General features: G+C 47.9%; 1 long non-coding RNA gene across 1 annotated transcript; it reads right to left on the bottom strand.

Annotated features, from left to right (window-relative positions):
- Positions 1-232: 232 nt before the first annotated feature.
- LOC126649707 (uncharacterized) lies at positions 233-1978 on the bottom strand. The gene is made up of 3 exons (XR_007631126.1): positions 1838-1978; positions 1557-1647; positions 233-364 (listed from the first exon to the last, which is right to left on the bottom strand). It is a non-coding gene; the product is annotated as an uncharacterized LOC126649707 (long non-coding RNA).
- Positions 1979-13037: the final 11059 nt, after the last annotated feature.

Consider the following 13037-nt stretch of genomic DNA (forward strand, 5'->3'; position numbering starts at 1 on the left):
GGATAAAACTAGCCCAAAGTTATCAGCATAAAACCAGATGTTTGTACAGTTTTGGTGTGAGATTTCAACATCTTTAATGAATATTCGTACAACTACAATATCTAATCCTAATATTTATAATAGGAGGAGTCTGGGCGGAATCTGGGGTCAAGCCCTCTTTTGAGGTGTTGCTCTGGTGGTTGTTCTGGTGTCTTCAGCCTCAAAGAGGGTCTCAGCTCCAGAGCACCCTTCTCCGTGTAGTTTGCCTCAGAGTCTTCACTGAAACGGCTCAAGCACTGCTGGTTTAACTGCACTGGAGAGATGACTGTATTTCTCATGGTAGCTTGAGCCTCGCTCCTCCGTGAATGGTGCAGCAATTGCATGTCTGTGGGAGAGAAAGAGTTGGCACCAGCTGTGGGGGTGGACAGGATAGGAAGAGTAGAAAATATTCCCTTGCAACTGACTCCTGTGCTCTGTAAAACACGGAGGGTGGCTGGAGCAGTAATGTGCCAAGAAAGTCTCCTGCAGGGAGAAAAGGTCCAACTGCCCTCTGGGTGAAGAACCTTTTCCTAACATCTGAAGTAAACCTCCCCTGACACAACTTCATGCCATTCCCCTGGCTTCTGAATGCATGGAATCAGATGCAACTGCTAAGGAAACTTTCCTGTGCTATCATCCAGGAGCCACTCTGGCAGTCCCTTCAGCTGAGTCACTCTGCAGTGGGTGGCTCCAGTGAGCCGATGGTTGCCCCGCCTGACTCCCTACACCCCCCACGCTCACACAGTCACATAAAGCTTCCTTAACGGCTCGACCCCAGGCTTGCCACAGCAGAGTCTCAGTCATCTCAATCCTTCAAATAGTATAATTATGGTGCAATAATAAAAGAGCAGCTCGAGCTGGGTGCCTCCGAGGAGGGACCCCGAACAAAAGAAAATCCAGGCCTTTTATACCCTTACACTCTAAGCTTGCTAAAGTCTGGGTTCCTGCCATGTCTCGAAGTGTCCAGTCCTGGTAAGGCCACAGGTCCCTGTGCCCTCCACTGTGCAAAGGGATTTTCATCTTTGGAGGTCATCTCACTGCATTATGGACCCATGCCTTCTGGCCAGGGAATCCACAGTCTCTAAATCAGGAAGGTGGCTGCAATACAGGCAACTGAAGAATTCCTGTCACAGTCTGATGATGCCAGTCAGGTTGCCGGGAGGAAGTGCTCAGCATCACCAAAGCCCATGGAAAGCCCACAAGCAAATGTACCAAATCCCTCTACAGTATGACTGTCTGAAGTGCTGTCTGAGGCCGCCACCTTCTGATTGGTCTAAAGCAGAAAACGCTTAAACCTGGTAATGCACTAATACTTAAGTAAGTTACTGTAAACCCCTAAGGCAGACAGCAATAGGTAGGATTTGGTTTAGTCTCATGGGACAACTTAAAATGCCAGAAAGCTGGGCAACAGACAGGACTTTCAGAGCAATCTGTAGTCCGTAGAACAGAGGAACTGATCTCTCCTAGGTTCTCTCTAGGAAAAGCTCATGAATATGGAACTAGGTTCTGTGGGTCATAAAAGGGAAGGCCCTGAGTACCTTTTTGGTTTGCCGCGACTTCTCAATTATTTCAATGATGCTGGCTTGACACTGGATTGTGGCTTCCAGCCTGGCGTAGTCAACTTCGAGACTGAAAAATAAATACAGGCTTTATGACAGAAGTCCACAAGATCACAAATCCCAAAGGAACAGTGTGAAAGAACCTCATCTAAAATGAAGAGCATCTTTGAAAATCATGTATTAGTATCTCACTGGGATACAAGTAAGTCCTGTTGTTTTTACACAATCACAAAAAGTAAAGCTCTGCTGCACTGGCTTACCGATGAAAGCGTTCTTTCAGCTCACGAACAGCTGCACGTAAAGGCATGTTCTGTAAAGGAGGAAGGTCTTGCAGGTTCCTGGGAATTCTTATTCCCTTCTCCTTTGGGGCGTTCTTCAGTGACTCAGGAGAACATTCATTCTGGACATGACGCTCTTTCGGTTCCAGCAAGAATCCTCAGTAGACAGCTAACGTTTGTTTGAAAAAACTGGACTGCTTTGACACTCCTGAAAACTCTTGAAACCTACGTTACTTCCTCCAAAAGGGTGCAAGAGACAGGCAAGTGATCCACATACAAAATGCTCAGCACTGGCATTATCCAACTCTTCCTTCCCCACCCCACTTACTCAACCAGAAGGGACCTGTTCTCTCCAGAAGAGCTTAGTGGAGTGAGCCTCTTAAACAGACAGGCAAAGAAATATAGACAGTGCTATTCATGGGAAATAATTTTCCCCCATGTTGGGCCTTTCCTAGCAGCCAAAATTTGCTTGACTGATAATTCTTTTAATCCTCCTCGAGTAAATCTTTCACATAGAATTTTTCCATCCCTACACCACCTTAGTGCAGCCCTCCACTGTCCCTTCAAGTCATGCCAACAGGCAGACACCAAAGGCAGCGGTGCTGTTCCTTCCCATCACAGCTAGCTGCACACCAAATCATCTCGTGTTACATGAAACTCTCAAGGAAAAATCAGTTTCCTGCTCTAGTGCACTACAAAGAAGGCCTTGGCCCCTGCCAAGAGACAGGCTTTCCCATACCTTAGTTTCAGACCTCTCCAATTTCTCCTGCATCAGCACTTTCTGTTCCTTCACGTCCTTGCTGTGGGTCTTCATAGTTGCAAGTGAAACTTCTAATGGAGAGTTCTTTTTGAGAACTTCATCAAGCTTTTCCAGCACCTGCATGAGCAATGGCTAAAGAAATGGTGTTCCATGAACATGGAGAAAGCAGTAAGAACATGACAACACAAGAGATGCTTTTACTGATGGCATTATATAAAGAGGTCGGTCATCAGGTTGGCTGGCAGGGTGAGGGGGGCATCGTCACTTTCTACTCTGCTCTCATGGGACCCCACTTGGAGCACTGTCCAGCTCTGGGGCCCCCAGCACAAGTAAGACATGGACCTGATGGAATGAGTCCAGAGGAAGGCCATAAATGTCCAGAGGGCTGGAACAGCTCTCCCATGAAAAAAGGCCGAGAGGCTTGGGCTTTTTCAGCCAGGGAAAAGCAGGCTTTGGGCAGAACTTACTGCTGTCTTTCATGTAAAAAGAGAGAGAGAGATGTTTACAGAAGCCAGACGCGGCAGGACGAGAGGCAGTGGTTTAAAACGAAAAGAGGGTAGATTTAGATTGGGCATAAGAAATAAATTTTTTGCAAGGACTGTGGTGGGACACTTGACCAAGTTATGGAAGTGTTCAAAGTGAAGCTAAATGGGACTTTCAGCAAGCCTTATTCCAGCCCTTCCTGCTTCAGAATGCCATTGAAATGAGGTCCAAAGTATAGCACAGATCCAGACTCAACCACCTCCTCTCAGCAGTATTTCAGAATGAATTCAGGAGTAAGATCACTTGTGCTTACACTGACAGGCTGGCTATTTAGGGATATATCTGCATCTGCCTCTACTAAGAGTCACCTGTATGTCCAGCTGAGAATCTGTTTGAGTTGAAGAATCAAATCTTAGCTGAAGCTTTTCTCTCTCCAATGTAGGCAGCTAAGCGAGCAAGGAAACAGAGACACAGTGGAGAAACGAATCCTCGTCAAGAGTGCAACATCACACTGCATCTGACTTCAGCCAAAGGCAATACAATTCATCTGGAACAGAACTAAGTACCTTATTCTCAGAAGAAGGGTCAACATTTTCTTCCTTCTCTGCTCCTGCTGCTGGCAGGATAGCTTAAAAAAAAGGTAAAAATTTTCTTGTTACTCTGAGCGCTTATGTCACTCTGCTTCTCCACAACCATGTCTCTCACCCCATAGATGTTTACAAAGGCAACCATTTAGTATCTCTGAAATTACCTTTGCTGGGCTCCACTGCAATAGATTGCTCATCCAAATTCTTGTTGACTGAGGCAGGAGGCAGCACATTTTCTGCTGCACCTTCAGAATCAGTCTGTAATTTAAAAGACACGTCTGAGAACTGGCACAGCCTCCTACTCAACACACTTCCATGCACAACACTTCTGCTGTCAGGCAACAGAGTTAAGCAGCAGGATTGGGTGACGAAAGGAACAAAACAGGCAAACACAGCCAGCCCATTCGGCATCTCTCTGGAGCAGGGTTTTCAAAAGGAGACCTGTGCCCAATCCCGAGAGAACCTAGGCAGGAGAAATACATCTCTAGACTGCAGGTCATTTGAAATTAAGGTAGTAAAGGAAGCAGGTTGTGAGGTGAAAAACAGCAATCCTCACAACACCACTCTTGTAGCACTTCAGAGCACTTTAAGCAGCAGAAAGCTTTACTGCTTTGTTTCAGAAATCCAGCTTGGAGGTCAGCTGCAAGGAGAGCCGAAATATCAACTGGACCTCACTATGTCCCAGCACTAATGCAACAGTTTGACTGCAGCACTGACATGTCCAGGCCCATGGTACAAGCACATGGCAAAAGCGGCAGCACAGGGAAAGGAGCCTCAGAAGCCACTGATCCAGAGGGACCTCACTGCCTCCTCCAGAGTAGGTACCTCAAAATCCAGGAAAATCATCATCTGCAGGGCGAGTCATTGTCTTGCTTCTTGTCTTTTCCTGCTGCTGGCAAGACCCCTAACAGAAGACAACGGCCGTGTCATTGCTCTGAGTGCTTATTTCACTCCACAACTCCTTAGCCACGTCACCCCAAAGCAGTTCACACAGGTAACCATTTAGTCCCTCTGGAATTACCTTTGCTGTGCTCCACCGAAACAGAGCGTGCATCCAAACTCTTGCCGATTGCAGCAGGAAGCGTCACGCTGGCCGACCTTTTCTTTTGACCTTTGCAATCAGTCTGTGCAATTTAAAGGACAGATCTGAGAACTGGCACAGCCTCCTTCTCAACACACTTCATGCACCACACCTCTACTTGAGCCAACAGGACTAATGAGCGGGATTGGGTGACAAAAGGAAGGAAAGGGGCAAACACAGCCAGCACATTCGGCATCTCTCTGGAGCAGAGCTTTCGAAAGAGGATGCAGTTCCCCGGCCCATTCCAGAGAGAACCTAGGCAGGAGAAATACATGTCTAGACTGTAGGGCATAGGGGAACCATTTGACATTCATGGATCCAAGAAAGCAACCTGCGTGGTGGAAAACAGCAGTCCTCACAACACCACTCTTGTAGCACTTCAGAGCATTTTAAGCACCAGAAAGCTTTACTGCTTTGTTCCAGAAATCCAGCTTGGAGGTCAGCTGCAAGGAGAGCCAGGATATCACCTTGACCTCACTTTGTCCCAGCACTAACGCAACAGTTTGTCTGCAGCACTGGCATGTCCAGGGCCAAAGTACAAGCATGTGGCAACAGCAGCAGCACAGGGAAAGGAACTCAGAAGATGTGGATCCAGAGGGAATTGACTGCCCCCTCCAGACTAGGTACCTCCAAAAGCCAGGAAAAGTCATTATCTTTCAGGGAGAAGTCATTCTCTAACTTCTTGTCTTTTCCTGCTGCTGGTAAGATCCCTAAAAAAGGACAACAGGCGAGTCATTGCTCTGAGCGCTTATTGCACTCCACTTCTCCTCAGCCGTGTCACCCCAAAGCATTTTACAAAGGTAACCATTTAGTCCCTCTGAAATTACCTTTGCTGTGCTCCACCGAAACAGAGCGTGCATCCAAACTCTTGCCGATTGCAGCAGGAGGCAGCACATTTTCTGGTGCACCTTCAGAATCGCTCTGTATAATTTAAAAGACAGATCTGAGAACTGGCACAGCCTGCTTCTCAACACACTTCCATGCACAACACTTCTGCTTCAGCCAACAGGCCTAACGAGTAGGATTGGGTGATGGAAGGATGGAAACGGGCAAACACAGCCAGCACATTTGGCATCTCTCTTGAGCAGGGCTTTCAAAAGGGGATGCAGCACCCCAGCCCAATCCAGAGAGAACCTAGGCAGGAGAAATACATCTCTAGGCTGTAGGGAGAAGGGAACCATTTGACATTTCTGGATCCCAGGAAAGCAGGCTGTGAGGTGGAAAACAGCAATCCTCCCAACTCCAGCCTTGTAGCATTTCAGAGGACAGAAAGCAGCAGAAAGCTTTACTGCTTTGCTCAAGAAATCCAGCTTGGAGGTCAGCTTAAAGGAGAGCCGGGATATCGGCTTGACCTCACTTTGTCCCAACGCTCTCTGAACAGTTTGTCTGCAGCACTGGCATGGCCAGGGCCAAGGTACAAGCATGTGGCAAAAGCGACAGCACATTGAAGGGAGCCCCAAAGCCACTGATCCAGAGGGACCTCACTGCCTCGTCCAGAGTAGGTACCTCAGAATCCCAGGGCGAGTCATTGTCTTCCTCGTCCTCTTCTCCTGCTGCTGGCAAGGCCCCTACCAAAAGACAACGGGTGTGTCATTGCTCTGAGTGCTTATTTCACTCCGCTTCTCCCCAGCCATGTCACCCCAAAGCAGTTCACACAGGTAACCATTTAGTCCCTCTGGAATTACCTTTGCTGTGCTCCAGCTGAAACAGAGCAAGCATTCAAACTCTTGTCGACTGCAGCAGGAAGAGTCACATTGGCCGACTCTTTCTTTGGACCTTTGCAATCAGTCTGTGGAATTTAAAAGACACGTCTGAGAACTGGCACAGCCGCTTTCTCAACCCACCTTCATGGTCAACACTTCTGCTTCAGCCAACAGTGACTAACGAGCAGGATTGGGTGACAAAAGGAAGGAAAGGGGCAAACACAGCCAGCACATTCAGCATCTCTCTTGAGTAGGGCTTTCAAAAGGACATGAAATACGTTTGCCCAGTCCAGAGAGAACCTAGGCAGAAGAAATACATCTCTAGACCGTAGGGCATAGGGGAACCATTTGACATTAATGGATCCGAGAAAGCAGGCTGTGAGGTAAAAAAAAGCAATCCTCACACCACCAGTCTTGTAGCACTTCAGAGGACAGTAAGCAGCAGAAAGCTTTTCTGCTTTGTTCTAGAAATCCAGCTTGGAGGTCAGTTTCAAGCAGAGCCAGGATATCAGCTTGACCTCACTTCATCCCAGCACTAATTGAACAGTTTGTCTGCAGCGCTGGCATGTCCAGGGCAAGGGTACAAGCATGTGGCAACAGAAGCAGCACAAGGAATAGGAGCTCAGAAGATGTGGATCCAGAGGGACCTCACGGCCCCCTCGATAGTAGGTACCTCCAAAATCCAGGAAAATTCATCGTCTTTCAGGAAACGTCATTCTTTTCCTTCTTGTCTTTTCCTGCTGCTGGCAAGACCCCTAAGAAAAGACAACAGGCGTGTCATTACTCTGAGCGCTTACATCATTCAGCTTCTCCCCATCCAGTTCACTCCATAGCAGTTTTCAAAGGTAACCATTTAGTATCTCTGAAATTACCTTTGCTGTGCTCCACTGCAACAGGATGCACATCCAAACTCTTACCGACTGCAGCAGGAAGCAGCACGTTTTCTGGTGCAATTTCAGAATCAATCTGTGTAATTTAAAAGACATGTCTGAGAACTGGCACAGCCTCCTTCTCAACACACTTCCATGCACAACACTTCTGCTGTCAGCCAACAGAGCTAAGGAGCAGGATTGGGTGACGAAAGGAACAAAACAGGCAAACACAGCCAGCCCATTTGGCATCTCTCTTGAGCAGAGCTTTCAAATGAGACACTGGCCCAACCCAGAGAGAACCTAGGTAGAAGAAATACATCTCCAAAATAGTTGGTCATTTGACATTAAGGAATCCAGGGAAGCAGGCTGTGAGGTGGAAAACAGCAATCCTCACAACGCCAGTCTTGTAGCACCTCAGAGGACAGTAAGCAGCAGAAAGCTTTACTGCTTTGCTAAAGAAATCCAGCTTGGAGGTCAGCTTCAAGGAGAGCCAGGATATCAGCTTGACCTCACTTAGTCCCATCACTAATTGAACAGTTTGTCTGCAGCACTGGCATGTCCAGGGCAAGGGTACAAGCATATGACCAAAGCAGTAGCACAGGGAAAGGAGCTCAGAAGATGTGGATCCAGAAGGACTTGACTGCCCCCTCCAGAGTAGATACCTCCAAAAGCCAGGAAAATTCATCGTCTTTCAGAAAAACATCATTCTCTTCTATCTTGTCTTTTCCTGCTGCCGGTAGGAAACCTAACAAAAGACAACAGCCATGTCATTGCTCTGAGTGCTTATTGCACTCTGCTTCTACCCAGCCATGTCACCCCAAAGCAGTTCACACAGGTAACCATTTAGTATCTCTGGAATTACCTTTGCTGAGCTCCACCGAAACACAGGGTGCTTTCAAATTCTTGCCGATTGCAGCAGGAAGAGTCACGTTGGCCGACTCTTTCTTTGGATCTTTGCAATCAGTCTGTGGAATTTAAAAGACACAGTCTGAGAACTGGCACAGCCGCTTTCTCAACCCACCTTCACAGTCAACACTTCTGCTTCAGCCAACAGGCCTAATGAGCAGGATTGCATGACAAAAGGAAGGAATGGGGCAAACACAGCCAGCACATTTGGCATCTCTCTTCAGCAGAGCTTTCAAAGGACATGAAATACCCCTGCCGAGTCCAGAAAGAATATAGGCAGGAGAAATACATCTCTACACTATAGGTCCTAACGGAACCATTTGACATTAATGGATCCGAAAAAGCAGGCTGTGAGGTGAAAAAACAGCAATCCTCACAACAACCAGTCTTGTAGCACTTCAGAGGACAGTAAGCATTAGAAAGCTTTCCCTGCTTTGTTCTAGAAATCCAGCTTGGAGGTCAGTTTCAAGGGGAGCCATGACATTAGCTTGACCTCACTTTTTCCCAGCACTAATTGAACAGTTTGTCTGCAGCGATGGCATGTCCAGGGCAAGGGTACAAGCATGTGGCAAAAGCAACAGCTCAGGGAATAGAGCTCAGAAGATGTGGATCCAGAGGGACCTCACTGCCCCCTCCAGAGTAGGTACCTCCAAAAGCCAGGAAAAGTCATCATCCTTCAGGGAAACATCATTCTCTTCATTCTTCTTATTTCCTGCTGCTGGCAAGACCCCTAAGAAAAGACAACAGCCGTGTCATTGCTCTGAGTGTTTATTGCACTCTGCTTCTCCCCAGCCATGTCACTCCAAAGCAGTTCACACAGGTAACCATTTTGTCCCTCTGGAATTACCTTTGCTGTGCTCCACCGAAACAGAGCGCGCATTCATATTCTTGCCAACTGCAGCAGGAAGCGTCACCTTGGTCGACTCTTTCCTTTGACCTTTCCAATCAGTCTGTGCAATTTAAAAGACACAGCTGAGAACTGGCACAGCCTCTTTCTCAACCCACCTTCACTCACAACACTTCTGCTTCAGCTAACGAGCATAATGGCAGGATTGGGTGACAAAAGGAAGGAAATGAGCAAACACAGCCAGCACATTTGGCATCTCTCTTGAGCAGAGCTTTCAAAAGGACATAAAATACCCCTGCCCAGTCCAGAGAGAACCTAGGCAGGAGGAATACATCTCTAGACTGTAGGTCCTAAGAGAACCATTTGACATTCATGGATGGAGGAAAGCAGACTGTGCCGTGGAAAACAGCAATCCTCACAACACCAGTCTTGTAGCACCTCAGAGGACAGTAAGCAGCAGAACGCTTTACTGCTTTGCTCTAGAAATCCAGCTTGGAGGTCAGCTTCAAGGAGAGCCAGGACATCAGCTTGACCTCACTTTGTCCCAGCACTAATTGAACAGTTTGTCTGCAGCGCTGGCATGTCCAGGGCAAGGGTACAAGCATGTGGCAATAGCAACAGCACAGGGAATAGAGCTCAGAAGATGTGGATCCAGAGGGACCTCACTGTCCCCTCCAGAGTAGGTACCTCCAAAAGCCAGGAAAAGTCATCATCTTTCAGGGAAACGTCATTCTCTTCCTTCTTGTCTATTTCCTGCTGCTGGCAAGACCCCTAACAAAAGACAACAGGCCGTGTCATTGCTCTGAGTGCTTATTGCACTCTGCTTCTCCCCAACCATGTCACCCCAAAGCAGTTCACACAGGTAACCATTTTGTCCCTCTGGAATTACCTTTGCTGTGCTCCACCGAAACAGAGCGCGCATTCAAATTCTTGCCAACTGCAGCAGGAAGCGTCACATTGGCCGACTCTTTCTTTTGACCTTTCCAATCAGTCTGTGGAATTTAAAAGACACAGCTGAGAACTGGCACAGCCTCCTTCTCAACCCACCTTCACTGCACCACACTTCTGCTTCAGCCAACGGGCATAACGAGCAGGACTTGGGTGACATAAAGGAAGGAAATGAGCAAACACAGCCAGCACGTTTGGCATCTCTCTTGAGCAGAGCTTTCAAAAGGACATGAAATACCCTGGCCCAGTCCAGAGAGAACATAGGCAGGAGAAATACATCTCTAGACTATAGGTCCTAAGGGAACCATTTGACATTAATGGATTCAAGAAAGCAGGCTTTGAGGTGGAAAACAGCAATCTTCACAACACCAGTCTCGTAGCACCTCAGAGGACAGTAAGCAGCAGAATGCGTTACTGCTTTGCTCTAGAAATACAGCTTGGAGGTCAGCTTCAAGGAGAGCCAGGATATCAGCTTGACCTCACTTCGTCCCAGTACTAATTGAACAGTTTGTCTACAGCGATGGCATGTCCAGGGCAAGGGTACAAGCATGTGGCAACAGCAAGCAGCACAGGGAACAGAGCTCAGAAGATGTGGATCCAGAGGGACCTCCTGCCCCCTCCAGAGTAGGTACCTCCAAAAGCCAGGAAAAGTCATCATCTTTCAGGGAAACATCATTCTCTTCCTTCTTCTTATTTCCTGCTGCTGGCAAGACCCCTAAGGAAAGACAATGTGCGTGTCATTGCTCTGAGTGTTTATTGCACTCTGCTTCTCCCCAACCATGTCACCCCGAAGCAGTTCACACAGGTAACCATTTTGTCCCTCTGGAATTACCTTTGCTGTGCTCCACCGAAACAGAGCGCGCATTCATATTCTTGCCAACTGCAGCAGGAAGCGTCACATGGGTCGACTCTTTCTTTTGACCTTTCCAATCAGTCTGTGGAATTTAAAAGACACAGCTGAGAACTGGCACAGCCTCTTTCTCAACCCACCTTCACTGCACAACACTTCTGCTTCAGCCAACGGGCATAACGAGCAGGACTGGTGACAAAAGGAAGGAAATGAGCAAACACAGCCAGCACATTTGGCATCTCTCTTGAGCAGAGCTTTCAAAAGGACATGAAATACCCCTGCCCAGTCCAGAGAGAATATAGGCAGGAGAAATACATCCCTAGACTATAGGTCCTAAGAGAACCATTTGACATTCATGGATGCAAGAAAGCAGGCTGTGACGTGGAAAACAGCAATCCTCACAACACCAGTCTTGTAGCACCTCAGAGGACAGTAAGCAGCAGAATGCGTTACTGCTTTGCTCTAGAAATCCAGCTTGGAGGTCAGCTTCAAGGAGAGCCAGGATATCAGCTTGACCTCACTTCGTCCCAGTACTAATTGAACAGTTTGTCTGCAGCGCTGGCATGTCCAGGGCAAGGGTACAAGCATGTGGCAATAGCAATAGCACAGGGAATAGAGCTCAGAAGATGTGGATCCAGAGGGACCTCACTGCCCCCTCCAGAGTAGGTACCTCCAAAAGCCAGGAAAAGTCATCATCCTTCAGGGAAACATCATTCTCTTCCTTCTTGTCTTTTCCTGCTGCTGGCAAGACCCCTAACAAAGACAACGGCCGTGTCATTGCTCTGAGTGCTTATTGCACTCTGCTTCTCCCCAACCATGTCACCCCAAAGCAGTTCACACAGGTAACCATTTAGTCCCTCTGGAATTACCTTTGCTGTGCTCCACCGAAACAGAGCGTGCATTCAAATTCTTGCCCACTGCAGCACGAAGCCGTCACATTGGCCGACTCTTTCTTTTGACCTTTGCAATCAGTCTGTGGAATTTAAAAGACACAGCTGAGAACTGGCACAGCCTCTTTCTCAACCCACCTTCCATGCACCACACTTCTGCTTCAGCCAACGGGCCTAACAAGCGGGACTTGGGTGACATAAAGGAACGAAATGGGCAAACACAGCCAGCACATTTGGCATGTCTCTTGAGCAGAGCTTTCAAAAGGACATGAAGTACCCCTGCCCAGTCCAGAGAGAATATAGGCAGGAGAAATACATCTCTAGACTATAGGTCCTAAGGGACCCTGTTGACATTAATGGATCCAAGAAAGCAGGCTTTGAGGTGGAAAACAGCAATCCTCACAACACCAGTCTTGTAGCACCTCAGAGGACAGTAAGCAGCAGAAAGCGTTACTGCTTTGCTCTAGAAATCCAGCTTGGAGGTCAGCTTCAAGGAGAGCCAGGATATCAGCTTGACCTCACTTCGTCCCAGTACTAATTGAACAGTTTGTCTGCAGCGATGGCATGTCCAGGGCAAGGGTACAAGCACATGGCAACAGAAGCAGCACGGGGAAAAGAGTTCAGAAGATGTTGATCCAGGGCGACCTCACTTCCCCCTCCAGAGTAGGTACCTCCAAAATCCAGGAAAAGTCATCATCTGACAGGGAGAAGTCATCCTCTTGCTTCTTGTCTTTTCCTGCTGCTGGCAAGACCCCTAACAGAAGACAACGGCCGTGTCATTGCTCTGAGTGCTTATTGCACTCTGCTTCTCCCCAGCCATGTCACCCCAAAGCACTTCACACAGGTAACCATTTTGTCCCTTTGGAATTACCTTTGCTGTGCTCCACCGAAACAGAGCGCGCATTCAAATTCTTGCCGACTGCAGCAGGAAGCGTCACGCTGGCCGACCTTTTCTTTTGACCTTTGCAATCAGTCTGTGGAATTTAAAGGACAGATCTGAGAACTGGCACAGCCTCTTTCTCAACCCACCTTCACGCACAACACTTCTGCTTCAGCCAACGAGCATAACGAGCAGGATTGGTGACAGAATGAAGGAAACGGGCAAACACAGCCAGCACATTTGGCATCTCTCTTGAGCAGAGCTTTCAAAAGGACATGAAATACCCCTGCCCAGTCCAGAGAGAATATAGGCAGGAGAAATACATCCCTAGACTATAGGTCATAAGGGAACCAGTTGACATTAATGGATCCAAGA

Source organism: Myiozetetes cayanensis, unplaced genomic scaffold (assembly GCF_022539395.1).
Source record: "Myiozetetes cayanensis isolate MyiCay16 unplaced genomic scaffold, myiCay2020 scf5-8, whole genome shotgun sequence".
NCBI classification, from domain to species: Eukaryota; Metazoa; Chordata; class Aves; order Passeriformes; family Tyrannidae; genus Myiozetetes; species Myiozetetes cayanensis.